The 18,247-nt window shown below is 39.9% G+C and overlaps 1 protein-coding gene, 1 non-coding gene and 1 pseudogene across 7 annotated transcripts in view; 2 read left to right on the forward strand and 1 right to left on the reverse strand.

The window, feature by feature from the left end:
* Positions 1-18,247, reverse strand: part of GRK4 (G protein-coupled receptor kinase 4) — an 86,162-nt gene that overhangs the window by 64,209 nt on the left and 3,706 nt on the right. The gene's annotated exons all lie outside the window — the stretch shown is intronic.
* On the forward strand, positions 6,691-6,763 carry TRNAG-UCC. The gene has a single exon. It is a non-coding gene; the product is annotated as a tRNA-Gly (tRNA).
* Positions 16,726-17,294, forward strand: LOC118895255 (annotated as a pseudogene).

Consider the following 18,247-nt stretch of genomic DNA (forward strand, 5'->3'; position numbering starts at 1 on the left):
TCATTCCTTTTTATGGCTGAGTTAATATTCCATTGTATATATGTACCACATCTTCTTTATCCATTCGTCTGTCAATGGGCATTTAGGTTGCTTCCATGACCTGGCTATTGTAAATAGTGCTATGATAAACATTGGGGTGTATGTGTCTTTTTGAATTATAGTTTTCTCTGGGTATATGCCCAGTAGTGGGATTGCTGGGTCATATGGTAACTCTATTTTTAGTTTTTTAAGGAACCTCCATACTGTTCTCCATAGTGGCTGTATCAATTTACATTCCCACCAACAGTGCAAGAGGGTTCCCTTTTCTCCACACCCTCTCCAGCATTTGTCGTTTGTACATTTTCTGATGATGCCCGTTCTAACTGGTGTGAGGTGATACCTCATTGTAGTTTTTATTTGCATTTCTCTAATAATTAGTGATGTTGAGCAGCTTTTCTATGTGATTCTTGGCCATCTGTATGTCCTCTTTGGAGAAATGTCTATTTAGGTCTTCTGCACATTTTTTGATTGGGTTGTTTGTTTTTTTAATATTGAGCTGCATGAGCTGTTTATATATTTTGGAGATTAATCCTTAGTCCGTTGATTTGTTTGCAAATATTTTCTCCCATTCTGAGGGTTGTCTTTTCATCTTGTTTGCAGTTTCCTTTGCTTTGCAAAAGCTTGTAAGTTTCATTAGGTCCCATTTGTTTATTTTTGTTTTTATTTCCATTACTCTAGGAGGTGGATCCAAAAAGATCTTGCTGTGATTTATGTCAAAGAGTGTTCTTCCTATGTTTTCCTCTAAGAGTTTTATAGTGTCCAGTCTTACATTTAGGTCTATAATCCATTCTGAGTTTATTTTTGTGTATGGTGTTAGGGAGTGTTCTAATTTCATTCTTTCACATGTAGCTGTCCAGTTTTCCCAGCACCACTTATTGAAGAGACTGTCTTTTCTCCATTGTATATCCTTGCTTCCTTTGTCAAGGATTAGTTGACCATAGGTGCGTGGGTTTATCTCTGGGCTTTCTATCCTGTTCCATTGATCTACATTTCTGTTTTTGTGCCAGTACGATATTGTCTTGATTACTGTAGCTTTGTAGTATAGCCTGAAGTCATGGAGTCTGATTCCTCCAGCTCCGTTTTTTTCCCTCAAGACTGCTTTGGCTATTAGGGGTCTTTTGTGTCTCCATACAAATTTTAAGATTTTTTGTTCTAGTTCTGTAAAAAATGTCATTGGTAATTTGCTAGGGATTGCACTGAATCTGTAGATTGCTTTGGGTAGTATAGTCATTTTCACAATATTGATCTTCCCATCCAAGAACATGGTATATCTCTCCAACTGTTGGTATCATCTTTAATTTCTTTCATAAGTGTCTTATAGTTTTCTGCATACAGGTCTTTTGTCTCCCTAGGTAGGTTTATTCCTAGGTATTTTATTCTTTTTGTTGCAATGGTAAATGGGTGTGTTTCCTTAATTTCTCTTTCAGATTTTTCATCATTAGTGTATAGGAATGCAAGAGATTTCTGTGCATTAATCTTGTATCCTGCAACTTTACCAAATTCATTGATTAGCTCTAGTAGTTTTCTGGTGGCATCTTTAGGATTCTCTATGTAGAGTATCATGTCATCTGCAAACAGTGACAGTTTTACTTCTTTTCCCATTTGTATTCCTTTTATTTCTTTTTCTCCTCTCATTTCCGTGGCTAGGACTTCCAAAACTATGTTGAATAATAGTGGTGAGAGTGGACATCCTTGTCTTGTTCCTGATCTTAGAGGAAATGCTTTCAGTTTTTCACCATTGAGAATGATGTTTGTTGTGGGTTTGTCGTATATGGCCTTTATTATGTTGAGGTAGGTTCCCTCTATGCTCACTTTCTGGAGAGTTTTTATTATAAACGGGTGTTGAACTTTGCCAAAAGCCTTTTCTGCATCTATTGAGATGATCATATGGTTTTTATTCTTCAATTTGTTAATATGGTGTATCACATTGATTGATTTGCATATATTGAAGAATCCTTTCATCCCTGGAATAAACCCTGCTTGATCATGGTGTATGATCCTTTTAATGTGTTGTTGGATTCTGTTTGCTAGTATTTTGTTGAGGATTTTTGCATCTATGTTCATCAGTGATATTGGTCTGTAATTTTCTTTTTTTGTAGTATCTTTGTCTGGTTTTGGTATCAGTGTGATGGTGGTCTCGTAGAATGAGCTTGTGAGTGTTCCTTCCTCTGCAATTTTTTGGAAGAGTTTGAGAGGACGGGTGTTAGCTCTTCTCTAAATGTTTGATATAATTCACCTGTGAAGCCAACTGGTCCTGGACTTTTGTTTGTTGGAAGATTTTTAATCACAGTTTCAATTTCATTACTTGTGATTGGTCTGTTCATATTTTCTATTTCTTCCTGGTTCAGTCTTGGAAGGTTATACCTTTCTAAGAATTTGTTCATTTCTTCCACGTTGTCCATTTTATTGGCATAGAGTTGTTTGTAGTAGTCTCTTAGGATGTTTTGCATTTCTGCAGTGTCTGTTGTAACTTCTCCTTTTTCGTTTCTAATTTTATTGATCTGAGTCCTCTCCCTCTTTTTCTTGATGAGTCTGGCTAATGGTTTATTAATTTTGTTTATCTTCTCAAAGAACCAGCTTTTAGTTTTATTGATCTTTGCTACTGTTTTGTTTCTATTTCATTTATTTCTGCTCTGATCTTTATGATTTCTTTCCACCTGCTAACTTTGGGTTTTGTTCTTCTTTCTCTAATTGCTTTAGGTGTAAGGTTAGGTTGTTTATTTGGGATTTTTCTTGTTTCTTGAGGTAGGCTTGTATAGCTATAAACTTCCCTCTTAGAACTGCTTTTGCTGCATCCCATAGGTTTTGGGTCATTGTGGTTTCATTCTCATTTGTCTCTAGGTATTTTTTGATTTCCTCTTTGATTTCTTCAGTGATCTCTTGGTTATTTAGTAACGTATTGTTTAGCCTCCATGTGTTTGTGTTTTTTACGTTTTTTCCCCTGTAATTCATTTCTAATCTCATAGCGTTGTGGTGAGAAAAGATGCTTGTTATGATTTCAATTTTCTTAAATTTACTGAGGCTTGATTTGTGACCCAAGATGTGATCTATCCTGCAGAATGTTCCATGCGCACTTGAGAAGAAAGTGTAATCTGCTGTTTTTGGATGGAATGCTCTATAAATATCAATTAAATCTATCTGGTCTATTATGTCACTTAAAGCTTGTGCTTCCTTATTAATTTTCTGTTTGGACGATCTGTCCACTGGTGTAAGTGAGGTGTTAAAGTCCCCCACTATTATTGTGTTACTGTCGATTTCCTCTTTTATAGCTGTTAGCAGTTACCTTATGTATTGAGGTGCTCCTATGATGGGTGCATATATATTTATAATTGTTATGTCTTCTTCTTGGATTGATCCCTTGATCATTATGTAGTGTCCTTCCTTGTCTCTTGTAACATTCTTTATTTTAAAGTCTATTTTATCTGATATGAACATTGCTACTCCAGCTTTCTTTTGATTTCCATTTGCATGAAATATCTTTTTCCATCCCCTCACTTTCAGTCTGAATGTGTCCCTAGGTCTGAAGTGGGTGTCTTGTAGACAGCATATATATGGGTCTTGTTTTTATATCCATTCAGCAAGCCTGTGTCTTTTGGTTGGAGCATTTAATCCATTCACGTTTAAGGTAATTATCGATATGTATGTTCCTATGACCATGTTCTTAATTGTTTTGGGTTTGTTTTTGTAGGTCCTTTTCTTCTCTTGTGTTTCCCACTTAGAGAAGTTCCTTTAGCGTTTGTTGTAGAGCTGGTTTGGTGGTGCTGAATCCTCTTAGCTTTTGCTTGTCTGTAAAGCTTTTGATTTCTCCATCGAATCTGAATGAGATCCTTGCCAGGCAGAGTAATCTTGGTTGTAGGTTCTTCCCTTTCATCATTTTAAGTATATCATGGCACTCCCTTCCGGCTTGTAGTTTCTGCTGAGAAATCAGCTGTTAACCTTATGGGAGTTCCCGTGTATGTTATTTGTCGTTTTTCCCTTGCTGCTTTCAATAATTTTTCTTTGTCTTTAATTTTTGCCAATTTGATTACTATGTGTCTCGGTGTGTTTCTCCTTGGGTTTATCCTGTATGGGACTCGCTGCGCTTCCTGGACTTGGGTGGCTATTTCCTTTCCCATGTTAGGGAAGTTTTCAACTATAATCTCTTCAAATATTTTCTCTGGTCCTTTCTCTCTCGTTTCTCCTTCTGGGATCCCTATAATGCGAATGTTGTTGCGTTTAATGTTGTCCCAGAGGTCTCTTAGGCTGTCTTCATTTCTTTTCATTCTTTTTTCTTTATTCTGTTCCGCAGCAGTGAATTTCACCATTCTGTCTTCCAGGTCACTTATCCGTTCTTCTGCCTCAGTTATTCTGCTATTGATTCCTTCTAGTGTATTTTTCATTTCAGTTATTGTGTTGTTCATCTCTGTTTGTTCTTTAATTCTTCTAGATCTTTGTTAAACATTTCTTGCATCTTCTCGACCTTTGACTCCATTCTTTTTCTGAGGTCCTGGATCATCTTCACTATCATTATTCTGAATTCTTTTTCTGGAAGGTTGCCTATCTCCACTTCATTTAGTTGTTTTCCTGGGGTTTTATCTTGTTCCTTCATCTGGTACATAGCCCTCTGCCTTTTCATCTTGTCTGTCTTTCTGTGAATGTGGTTTTTGTTCCACAGGCTGCAGGATTGTAGTTCTTCTTGCTTCTGCTGTGTGCCCTCTGGCGGATGAGGCTATCTAAGAGGCTTGTGCAAGTTTCCTGATGGGAGGGACTGGTGGTGGGTAGAGCTGGCTGTTGCTTTGGTGGGCAGAGCTCAGTAAAAGTTTAATCCGCTTGTCTGCTGATGGGTGGGGCTGGGTTCCCTCCCTGTTGGTTGTTTGGCCTGAGGTGACCCAACACTGGAGCCTACCAGGGCTCTTTGGTGGGGCTAATGGCGGACTCTGGGAGGGCTCATGCCAAGGAGTACTTCCCAGAACTTCTGCTACCAGTGTCCCTGTCCTCACAGTGAGACACAGCTTCCCTAAGGTGGAGCCTAGATGACTGATTTTAGCTCTTCCTACTTTTTTTTTTTTTTTTTTTTTTTGGCCACACCACATGGCTTGCGGGATCTCAGTTCCCCAACCACGGATTGAACCCAGGCCATGGCAGTGAAAGCCCGGAATCCTAACTGCTAGGCCACCAGGGAACTCCTTCTACTTTTTTAATATATGCATTCAATGCTATAAAATTTCCTCTCAGCACTGCCTTTGCCACATCTCACAAATTTGGATGTTTTATTTTCATTTTCATTTAGTTCAAAGTAATTTTAAATTTCTCTAGAGATTTCTTCTTTGACTCATGTTGTTTAGAAGTATGATGTTTAATGTCCAAGTATTTTAAGATTTTCCAGCTTTCTTTCTGTTACTGATTTCTAGTTTAATTTCATTGTGATATGAGAGAAGATAGTGTATGATTTCTATTCTTTTAAATTTATTAAGGTGTGTTTTATGGCCCAGTATGTGGTCTATCTTGGAGAATGTTTCATTTGAGCTTGAGAAGAATGTGTAGTGTATTCATCAATTTCTCCTTGCAGTTCTATCAGTTTTTGCCTCATGTATTTTCAACAATTTATCTATTGTTAGGCTATACAAATTAAGGATTGTTAGGTCTTCTTGGAGAATTGACCCCTTTATCATTATGTAAAGCCCATCTTTATTCTTGATAACCTTCCTTACTCTGAAGTTTAAATTGTGTGAAATTAATATAGGTACTCCCACTGCCTTTTGACTAGTGTTAGCATGGTATATCTTTCTCCATCTCTGTATTTTAAATCTATATGTGTCTTTATATTTAAAATGGGTTTACTGTAGACAAAATATAGTTGGGTCTTGTTTTTTTGATACACTCTGACAATCTCTTAGAATTGGTATACTTAGACCACTGATGCCCAAAGTGATTACTTACATAGTTGGATTACTATGTACAATATTTGTTACTGTTTTCTATTTGTTACCCTTGTTCTTTGTTCTTATTTTTGTCTTCCATGTTCTTCTTTTTTGCCTTTTAATTGATCGTATTATGATTCCATTTTCTCATCTTTCTTAGCATATCAATTATACTTCTTTTTAAAAATATTTATTTATTTATTTGGTTGTGCTGGGTCTTAGTTGTGGCAGGCAGGCTCCTTAGTTGCAGCAGATGGGTTCCTTAGTTGCAGCTCGTGGGCTCCTTAGTTGTGGCACGCAGGCTCGTTAGTTGTGGCATGCAAACTCTTAGTTGCGGCATGCGATCCAGTTCCCTGGCCAGGGATCAAACACAGGCCCCCTGCATTGGGAGTGCAGAGTCTTAACCACTGCACCATCAGGGAAGTCCCCAATTACACTTCTTTTTAAATTGCTTTCAGTGGTTGCCTTAGAGTTTATAATATGTATGTACAACTAATTCAGGTCCACTTTCAAATAACACTATACAACTTCACAGGCAGTGCAATTACCTTATAAAAATAACAAAATATTCCTAATTCCTCCTTCCCATCCCATGTATCATTGCTGTCATTCATTTCACTTATATATAAGCATATGTTTTATAAATTTGTATATATATACACACACACATACACATAATCAAATAATTGTTGCTATGATTATTTTGAATTGTTATCTATTAGATCAATTAAGAACAAGAAAAATAGGGAACTCCCTGGTGGTCCAGTGGTTAGGACTCTGCATTTCCACTGCAGGGGGCCCAGGTTTGATCCCTGGTCAGGGAACTAGGATTCCACAAGCCGAGTGGTGAAAAAATAAAAAGAATAAGAAAAATAAAAGTTTTCATTTGTCCTTCACTTATTCATTCTCCAGTGCTCTTCCTTTCTTTATATAGATTCAAGTTTCTGACTTATATTTTTCCTTCTCTCTGAACAACTCTATTTAACATTCCTTGCAAGGCAGGCCTACTGGCAGCAAATTCTCTCAATTTTCATTTGTCTAAGAAAGTCTTTATTTCTTCTTCACTTTTGAGGGATATTTTCATAAGAAATTCTAGGTTGGTGGTTTTATCTTTCAACACTTTAAATGTCTCACTCTACCCTCTTCTTGCCAGCATGGTTTCTCAGGAGAAGTCAGATGCAATTCTTATCTCTCATCCTCTATAGGTCAGATGTTTTTCCCTCTGGCTTCTTTCAATGTTTTTTCTTTATCTTTGATTTCCATATCCTTGTTTTTGCTGTTGTTTGTTTGTTTTCCTAGTTACCATCTTATTTTTGTGTGTTTGGTATGATTTCCATGTCTTTGAATGTGATATACCTAGGTGTAGTTTTGGGGGGCATTTATCCTGTTTGGTGTTTTCTGAGCTTCGTGGATTTGTGGCTTGATTTTTGACATTAATTTTGGGAAATTTTCAGTTATTGTTTCAAATATTTCTTCTGCTTCTTTCTCTGTTTCTTCTCATTATATGTATGTTACACGTTTTTGTAGCTGTCCCACAATTCTTGGATGTTCTGATTTTTTTTTCAGTCTTTTTTCTCTTTGCTTTTCAGTTTTAGAAGTTTCTACTGTCATATCCTGAAGCTCAGAGATTCTTTCTTCAGCCCTGTCCAGTCTACAAATGAGCCCACCAAAGGCACTCTTCATTTCTGTTAGTGTTTGTTTGTTTAACCTTTGGCGTTTCCTTTGACTCTCTCTTAGGATTTCCGTCTCTCTGCTTACATTATCCATCTGGCTCTTGCATGTTATCTACTTTTCCATTAAAGCCCTTGGAATATCAATCATCGTTTTTAAAAAAGTTCCTGGTCTGCTAACTCCAACGTTCCTGCTTTTACTCTGAGAGGTCTGCGAAGCCATGAAGAGGGTGGAGGAGAAGGTTGACACATCCAACTTAAATTTTAACAGAGTCACGCTGGCTGGTGTTTTGAGAACAGACTGCAGGGTGGGAAAGGCAGAAGCTGGGATGAAGCAGCAGCTCACTGCAGTCTTCCAGGTGAGAGGGACTGTGGCTCAAGCCATGTTCACAGCAGTGGAGGTGGCGAGAGGTCAGATTCTGTTATATTTTGAAGAGAGATGTGAAAATATTTGTCCAATGACTGGATATGGTGTATAAGGAATTAAAAGGCAATTATAAGATTTTTGGCCTGAGCATTAACTGAGATGCAGAAGGAAAAATTTGGGGCAGGAGAGTTAAGAGTTTAGTGTTGACTCTTTTTTTGGTGCCACTGAGGTCTACGAGCAGCGATGTCGAGTGGGCAGGTGGAGAATGAGCTGCACTTCAAGGGACAGTCCATCTGCAGATCCCAATGTGAGAGATGGTAGCTTGTTTCAAGCCGTGGTACTAGATGTGATCACGGGGGAGGGAGTGAGGGTAGAGAAGGTGCGATTCCGCGGTCCAAGCCTTGGGAGCATGTCAGCATGCGGAGGTCTAGAGAATGAGAGGGGAGCAGTCAAATAGCAGAAAGAGCAGAAAGTCATGGGGCACGGCGGCCTGGAAGGTCGTGTTGACTGAGGAAAGCAAGGGGGCTACATCAGCTGCAGCCCACAGGTGTAGTAAGAGGTGGATTGAGAACTGACCCTGGTGACCTTGACAAAGGTGGTCTGGCGATGTGGTGGAGATGAGGGCTCAGCACCCAGCACATAATTCACTCAGTATTTACTTGGAAAAGTAAATGACAAACACACGCAGTGGTGCACACACAAGGCCTCACCCATACATCACTAAACACGGCGGCACGTGTGCACACGCACACACATGCCCCTACCACCTGGGTCTCTCTATCGCTACGAGAGACCCCTTCTCCAGAGGCAAGGTTCTGTGGCTTGGTCTGGGGAAGAGTCCCACTAAGTGAAAGACAGAGAGGAATGGGGTCCTCTCTGCAGGCATCTTAGTCCACTCAGGCTGCTGTTAACAAATCACCACAGGCTGGGTGTCTTAAAACAACAAGCACTTATTTCTCAGAGTTCTGGAGGCTGGGAATTCCAAGATCCAGGTGCCAGCCGATTCACTGACTGGTTTTTAGATGCCTGTCCTCTCACTGTGTCCTCGCATGGCCTTTCCTCAGTGTGTGCTCTCTTTTTATAAGGGCGTTAATCATGAGGGCCCCGCTCTTATAACCTAATCTAACCAGTTACCCCACAAAGGCCCTGCCTCCAAATACCATCACATTGGGCATTAGAGCTTCAACAGATGAATTGGAGGTGAGGGTGGGAAACAAGCTTTCAGTCCGCAGCAGCAGGCTTGGGACACACATGCTGGAGAACCCTGACAGCCACCCAGCCCCTCCCTCAGCAGGGAAGCCCAAGACTCCTCAGCATCTTAAGTCCTGATGACTACAGCCAAATAATGTTTTATGCCAGAGAAAAGCCAAATATGTGTATTTTCCCTTGTCAGAAATTAGTAGAGGGACTTCCCCGGTGGCACAGGGTTAAGAATCCACCTGCCAATGCAGGGGACACGGGTTCAATCCCTGGTCTGGGAAGATCCCACATGCCGCGGAGCAACTAGGCCCGTGCGCTACAACTACTGAGCCTGCGCTCTAGAGACCGAGAGCCACAACTACTGAGCCTGCGTGCTGCAACTACTGAAGCCTGTGCGCCTAGAGGCCGTGCTCTACAACAAGAGAAGCCACCGCAGTGAGAAGCCCGTGCACCGCAACTAAGAGTAGCCCCCACTCGCAGAAACTAGAGAGAGCCCACGCGCAGCAACGAAGACCCAACGCAGCCAAAAAGAAATAAATAAAATAGATTAAAAAAAAAAGAATTAGTGGAAATTGCACACTAATGTGAATACAGGCTGTATTGGTTTTAGTGTAATTATAAGATACCTAACATGAAACCATTTTTAAAAATCAATCGCGGTATGAGTAATAAAACATTAATTAAAATGGAGGCTATCACCATATGATTTTCAGACTACTTCCTGGTATTAATGTCCCAGGTTGATCTTTCTGCTTTGCAGTTTAAGTTAAATATTTATGAGGCACTAGGCTCCAACTTAGAGTGTGAGGGCAAAGTAAACTCATGGGGAGTGGACGCTTTCATTAAGTCCTGTCATGGGCCTGGGTCAGCCTGGCAGGCATATGGAGACTCAGCAATTATTAAATGATTTGTTGGTGTTTGCTTTGTGTACAAAGTTCCCCAAGAATATTACACCCTTTCATCATGGCTTCACTTACTTAACCTGAAATTTTATGTCTGACACTTTGTATTGGGTTTGCCAAAAAGTTCCTTCAGTTTTTAAGTAAAAATAAAAGACGTTCCACTACCTTCTGCCATTTTTCAGGCAACTTCATAATTCCATCTTTCCAAAACTTTTTATCTTTTTGAACAAAGAACTGCTCCAGGTGTCTTTTACAGTCTTCCAGGTAATTGAAATTTTTTCCATTAAGAGAACTTTGTAAAGACCAAAATAAACAGAAATCTGAAGGTACAATGTCTGGTGAATAAGGCGGATGAATCAGAACTTCCCAGCCGAGCTGAAACAGTTTTTGCCTGGTGATGAAAGAAACATGTGGTCTTGCGTTATCCTGATGGAAGATTATGCGTTCTCTGTTGACTATTTCTGGATGCTTTTCATCGAGTGCTGCTTTCAGTTGGTCTAATTGGGAGCAGTACTTGTTGGAATTAATAGTTTGGTCTTCCAGAAGGACCTCATAATAGAGAACTCCCTTCCAATCCCACCATATACACAACATCACCTTCTTTGGATGAAGACCAGCCTTTGGTGTGGTTGGTGGTGGTTCATTTCTCTTACCCCACGATCTCTTCCATTCCACATTGTTGTACAGTATCCACTTTTCATCACCCATCACAATGTCTTAAAAATGAAACGTTTTCATTACGTTTCAGTAGAGAATCGCATGCAGAAATACGGTCAAGAAGGTTTTTTTCGCTTAACTTACATGGAACCCAAACATCAAAGCGATGAACGTTATCAAGCTGGTGCAAATGATTTTCAACGTTTGATTTGGATATTTCGAGTATGTCGGCTATCACCCGCATGGTATAATGTTGATTGTTCTCAATTAATGTCTCGATTTGATCGCTATCAACTTCAACCGGGGTACGCAACCGTGGAGCATCGTCCAGCGAGAAATCTCCAGCACAAAACTTCACAAACCACTTTTGACACGTTTGATCAGTCACAGCACCTGCTCCATACACTGCACAAATCTTTTTTTGCGTTTCAGTTGCATTTTTACCTTTTTGAAATAATAAAGCATAATATGCTGAAAATATTGTTTTCTTCCATCTTCAATATTAAAATGGTTACACAAAAATTCACTGATTTTGATGTTTTTTTTTTAATGCACGCTGATATGATAACTGTCACAATACAATCTAACAAAATTGTTTTGAATGAAGTTAAAGACAACTAAGCACTACTAGAGCCATCTTATGGAAAAACACGAATGAACTTTTTGGCCAACCCGAATAGCTTTTGATGGTTAATGGACTGAAACCTTTTATGATTTAAATATTTTAATTTGACTGATTTGTTCCCATCTCTGCTGTTCTGTGTGTCAGTCACTTATGAGTTTAGGATCTGATATCCTGTAAGTTAGAACTTATTTATTTATGGGTGGTATCTGTTTTGGAAATGAAATTTGGGCTGAAGGTTGGCAGATGGCATCACAGCCAGGGAACGGGAATTTTGTGGGGGGAAGATTTGTTATAACCAGAGACCCAGGAGGCTTCCTGGGTCCTGCTTTCTCACTCACACCCCACATCCCATCTGTCACCAGGTCCCGTTGATTCTGCCTCCAAAACCTTCTTGCATCTGTTCCCTCCTCTCCTCATCCTGTCATTCCTTTTGTCCATACTCTCAGCATCTCTAAGTCTCAGCGCTGGCTTCCTTGCCTTCAGTCTGGTCCTCTTCATTTTATTTCTCAAACTACAAAGTGATCTTATCAAACATGAACCTGATCATGAAGCACCCCTACTTGTCTCTTTCTAGCCTCTCCTCTCCCTGTATTCTCCTTCTGCGCCACTTATGCAAACGTTCACATAGTTCCCTGAGCACTGCCAGCTTCTTCCACCCTTTGTGCTTTGTAAACATGCTTTTCTTCTAGCCACAGTGCTCTTTCTTCTTCTGTTCATCTGGAAAACTCCTGTTTATCCTCAAAGACTCAGCTCCAGTGTCTCCTCTTCTGTGCAGTCTTCTTCTGTGTTCCCTTCACTTGTTTAAGCAGCCCTGGTCATTGTCCTCCTTATCACGTCGTCCTACATGTCAATTATTCATTGTCAGGTCTATTCCTTCACCGGACTGTGAGCGCCAAAGAACAGGGATAATCTTTATACTTCCCACACTCAGACAAATAGTGGGTATTAGAGAATTTTTCTAAAAATCTAAGGTATTAGAATTTATTAGATTGCTAATTGTAATTTATATTGATATAAAATAATTTAGCTTAGAAATTAATACTTATTTGTTTGGAGGAAAGACTTTACTTCTTCGGCATTTTTATTGCCTCTAGAAAAATATTTTCTAGTGTGTGAAGGAAACAATTTATTTAACGACCTGTGTTTCTCCTCATCTGATAAGCTCGTCAACATGAACAAATCGGTTTTCTAGAACTGTGCTGTCCAGCATAAGCACTACGTGTGGCCGTTGAGCTCTGGATGTGTGGCCAATCTGAATGGAGAAGTGCCGATTCAGATTCTGACTATCTAGTACGACAATGAGAATTTTTTTTTTTTTAATGAGTTAGTTGAATACATTCAGATGTGTTTCATTTGAAACATGGACCCCTATTCTCTGGATAATAGAATATAATTTGATGGGGTTTTTTTGTTTGTTTTTTAAAATATTTATTTATTTATTTATTTTATTTATTTAGGCCACACAGGGTCTTAGTTGCAGCATGCGGGATCTTTAGTTGCGGCATGTGCACTCTTTAGTTGCGGCATGCATGCAGGATCTAGTTCCCCAACCAGGTATAGAACCTGGGCCCCCTGCATTGGGAGCACAGAGTCTTACCCACTGGACCACCAGGGAAGTCCCTGATTTGATGTTTTTATGCACAAAAGTAAAAACACTTAAAAATGTCAATTGGGCTAAAATTGAATGTTCACAATATAGTATATACAGTGAGAAATGGGAGGGAAACAGAATTTCCACAAGCTGTGAAACCACATTACTGTACTGGTGAGAAATCTTAAGGGTTACTTCAACCATAAGGTTAAGGTGAATGTTAACATAGCTGACATGGCTGTTGGTCTGAAGTGGTCAAACAGTAAAATGACCTGAACAGCTGCAGGTCTGGAAACTTCAGCACTTTAACACGTTAGAACTCAATCTCTGTTGTTATTCTGTCAAAGGAGAGCATTTAAAAGCCACTCCCCAGCTCGTCAAGTGCAGAGAGAACACAGAAGACCCAGGTGCTGAGACTCAGGGAAGTCCGATGGCTGCAGGGTCTCTCGCCTGGAAAGAGAACCATTCCCTAGTGACCAGTGGTGGGCAGTGGTCATCGTGCAGAGGGTACTGGAAAGGGGAAAAAGCCCTGACGATGCAGGTGATGAAGACACAAGCAGAGGCGGAGGACAAGGCCTGGAACCCAGGAAAAGAGCCAACATGAAACAAGAATGATGACCGTCTTCAGTGAGGGGACAGTCCAGGCAGAAGAGAAATAGCAACTAGATCTGAACAGGAACTGGAAATATATGTATGTCTATGATTGCTGCCTACTCTATAGAACTGTGCTTAATTTAACCAGAAAGTAAACTGCATCAAGTCTTAGTTCATCTAACAGATATCAGTAAGAACAGTACACTAATCACAAAGTTCTACTAAGTAAGAAACTGGTAAATATGTCTAGGCATGGGTGACTTGATGCAGAAGCTTATTAATTTCTGGTCTCAGTTCTTTTTTTTTTCTTTCAGAGGTCACTGAAATTTAGTTAATCACATTGCAGTTAGTCATAAGATGCTTGTTTCCTCCACTTGCCTGTCACCTCATCAAAGGCAAATTTTCTGCCGAGTTCATGGTTCACTCCAGTACCTACCACAGTTCCTAGCACAAAATAAATGGCCAATAAATTCTTGATGAAGGAATGGAAAAAAGAAAAAGAGAAATGGATTAAGCATTCAACTCAAGAAGGTAGAAGCCAGTCAAAATAAAGAGAATAATAATATAAGCAGAAATTAATAAAACAGAAGGCAAACATACAATAGCATATGAAACCAAAAGCTGGTTCATTGAAAAGACTAATAAAATAGAAACATCTTTTGCAAGTCTAATAAAAATGACAGGCACACACAAATAATACTCCAAATGAAAAAGATCACAATTGTAATTGTAAAATAGTAAGAAAACGTTACAAATAAAGTTTATGCCAAATAAATTTGAACATTTAGAGGAAAATATTTTTGTCAGAAACCACACATTACCAAACATAGCTCAAGAAGAAACAGGAATCTTGAATATCACAATAACTATTAAAGAAACTAAACAGATAATAAAAAGAACCATTCCCATCCTTTCTTCCAAAGAGAGGAAAAGGCACCAAACCCAGGCAATTTCACAAGCAAGTTTTACCAATCCTTTAAGGTACAGAGAGTCACTATCTAATGAATTTTTTTTTCCTTTAAAAACAAAACTTTTACCAGATATAATTTGCACAATAATGTGCACTACTCTTAAGGCTATTTCTTGATGAGCTTTTACAAATGTATATATGCACACAGTTACCACCTGGATCAATAAACAGAACATCCTCGTTGTCCCCCAAAGCTCCCTCTTGCCTCTTTCATGTCACACCCCCCTTCCCGGAAGCAATCATGACTCCCATTCAGATGGCCGCGGATTAATTTCACTTCATGCCCATGAAATCATTGAGGACTGTATTGAATAGTTTCTTCTGATTTTCCCCTCAACATAAGGCTCTTCAGATTTGCCCAGGCTGTTGCATGTGTCAGTAGTTAACTCTTTTCTATTGCAGTGTAGTATTATACTGTTTCATTATTTGTTGATTCATTCTCTTCCTGAGAACACTTGGGCTGTTTCCAGTTTGAGACTATTAGGAATAAAGCTGGTATAAACTAGACTTTTTGTAGACGTATGTATGAATTTCACCTGGGTATATCCTGAAGGGGAATCACTGGGTCAGAGCATAGGTGTGTGTGTAACTTTATTAGAAACTGCTATTTTCCTGTACTGGTTTGACCATTTTACACTCCAACAAGCAATGTGTGCGAGTTCTAGTTTCAGCTACTCGGCATCTTTGCTAACACTTGATATATTGTCAAGGAATGCAAGCAGCCTCTAGAAGCTGGAAAAGGCAAGAAAATGGATGGATTCTGCCCTAGAATTTCCAGAAAGGAACGTAACCCTGCTGACACCTTGACTTTAACCTAGTGAGACCCTTTTCAGACTTCTGACCTGTTAGATAATAAAGTTTTGTGGTAATTTGTTACAGCAGCAACAGGAAAACTAATACGGCAAGTCAGAAAATGGGAGACTTGTGCAAGGCATATTTAGTATCCAGATTATATAAAGAGCTGCTACAAATCAATGAGATACTCTCCCCTCACTGGGCAGAAGATGCGAACAAGCAATTCACAAAGAGGAAAGCTGAATCACCAGTCAATGCGAAAAGATGTTCAATCTCCCTGGTAATTAGGAAAACACAAATTAAAAGTGTTACATGGACTGACCTGTATCCGCCCCCTTCCATTCACATGTTGAAGCGCTGACCTCCAACGTGACTGTATTTGGAGATGGGGCCTTTAGGGTAGTAATTAAGGTTAAATGAGGCCAGAGGGTTAGGACCCTAATCCCATAGGTGTCCTTGTAAGAGCAACAGTTACCAGATCTCCCCCTCTCTCAGCCAACACAGAGGAAAGGCCATGTGAGCACACAGGAAGAGAGCCCTCACCAGAACTCAACCAGGCTGGCACCTTGGTCTTGGACTCCTGGCCTCCAGAGTTGTGGGAAAATAAATTTCTGTCATTTAAGCCACCCAGTCTGCGGTATTTTGTTATGGCAGCCCAAGCAGACTAATATAAATGGTAAGATAACATTTCATGCCCTTCAGGAACAAAAGTTTGAGAGTCTGATAACTCCAAGTGCTAGCAAGAGTGGAAAGGAAGGAAGGTGAGGGAGGGAAAACAGGAGGAAGGGAACTTACACATCAACAAGGTTAACAAAACCACACACACACACACACAGAGCAACAGCACTGACCTGAAGTTTAAATCATGTAAAACAATACTCCATATTGTTACCTACAAACCTAAACAGCCAGAGTGTAGAGAGACCTTGGTTATCTCTGGGGAACGAGGGAAGGGCCTGGGATCTTGGAAAGATACACAAAGTGTTTCAAATATATCTGCAATGTTTTTTTCTTAAAGAAAGAAATGAAATACAGCCAAATGTTAAGATTGGTTGGGCAGTGGGCACTGGGGTGTTTGTTATATTATTTTCTACACTTTGAACTCTTTCACAATTATAGAAACCACATTCACATTAAATTAGGAACGTTTATCAAAACAGAAACAGATTCATAGATACCGAGAACAAACTGGTGGTTGCCAGAGTGGAGGGCGGTGCTGGGGGGATGAGTGAAATAGGTGGGGGAGATTAAGAGGTACAAATTTCCAGGTATAAAATAAATAAATCACCGGGATGTAATGTACAGCATAAGGAATATAGTCAAGAATATTTTAATATCCTTGTATGGTGACAAATGGTAACTAGGTCTATCATGGTCATCATTTTATAATGTACAGAAATATCAAAGCACTATGTTGTACACCTAAAATTAATATAATACTGTAAGTCAATTATACTTCCAAAAAAAATTAGAAATGCTCTTTCCGCCATCTTTCCGTGCCACCATAACAGCGGGCACGAATGCCCCGGGTGATGTTCTCGAGAGCATCAACAATGCCGAAAATAGAGGCCAAAGCCAGGTTCTTACTAGGCTGTCCTCCAAACCCATTGTCCACTTTCCAACTGTGATGATGAAAGCATGGTTCCATTGGAGAATTTGATCACATGTGATCCCATGATCACAGAGCTGGGAAAATTGTTGTGAAGTTCTCAGGCAGGCAAACAAGTGTGGAGTGATCAGCCCAGATTTGATGTGCAACTCAAAGATCTAGAAAAACGGCAGAGTAACCTGCTCCCGTCCCGTCAGTTTGGTCCCTTTGGACTGACAACCTCAGCTAGCATCATGGTCCATGAAGCAAGACGAAAACACATAGGAAGGAAAATCCTGGGATTCTTTTTCTAGGGATGTAATACCTTCATGCAAATAAAATGCCTCAATGGAAAAAAATCAAAAATGTTTACCAATGTTTCAATTGTCAAAAATGAAAATACTTTTTCTTTTCTTTTTTTTTTTTGGCCACGCCGCATGGCTTGTGGGATCTTAGTTCCCCGACCTGGGATCGAACCCGTGCCCTCGGCAGTGAAAGTGCAGAGTCCTAACCACTGGACCGCCAGGGAATTCCCACACTTTTTTTTTTTTTATTGTAAAATATTTTGGCTCAAATTATCATTACCAGAAGAAATCAAAAATGAAAAATCTAAGCTCTTTTTTTTTAAATTTTTTTATTTATTTCTTTTTGGCTGCGTTGGGTCTTTGTTGCTGCGTGGGCCTTCTCTAGTTGTAGTGACCGGGGGCTACTCTTCGTTGCAGTGCACAGGCTTCTCATCGCGGTGGCTTCTCTTGTTGCGTAGCATGGGCTCTAGGTGCGTGGGCTTCAGTAGTTGTAACACGTGAGCTCAGTAGTTGTGGCTCGCGGGCTCTAGAGTGCAGGCTCAGTAGTTGTGGCGCAGGGGTTTAGTTGCTCCGCGGCACGTGGGATCTTCCCAGACCAGGGCTCAAACCCATGTCCCCTGCATTGGCAGGCGGATTCTTAACCACTGCACCACCAGGGAAGCCCTAAACTTAATTTTTTAAGTTATAAAGATAACCAATACAAGAATTAAAAACAGTGATATAACTATATTGATAAGGGAAAAGAAGATGGAGTTGGTTTAAGTGACCTATCTCCTCATGAGGCTCAGAAAAGTCTGAATTGATCAACACTATACTTTAGAAACCCAACAGTAATCAGGAAGATAACTAAAACAGAACCCAAGAAAAGAATCAATGTGGCTGCACCTGGTGAGTGTCTTTGTTTGGGCCACTATAATGGAATACCACAGACTGGGTGGCTTATAAGCAACAGAAATTTATTTCTCACAGTCTAAGATCAAGGCACTTTATCAAGGCAGCTTTGGTGTCTGGTGAGGAGCTGCTTCCTGGCTCACAGACGGTGTC

The sequence above is a fragment of the Balaenoptera musculus genome, chromosome 5 (genome assembly GCF_009873245.2).
Source record: "Balaenoptera musculus isolate JJ_BM4_2016_0621 chromosome 5, mBalMus1.pri.v3, whole genome shotgun sequence".
NCBI lineage: Eukaryota > Metazoa > Chordata > Mammalia > Artiodactyla > Balaenopteridae > Balaenoptera > Balaenoptera musculus.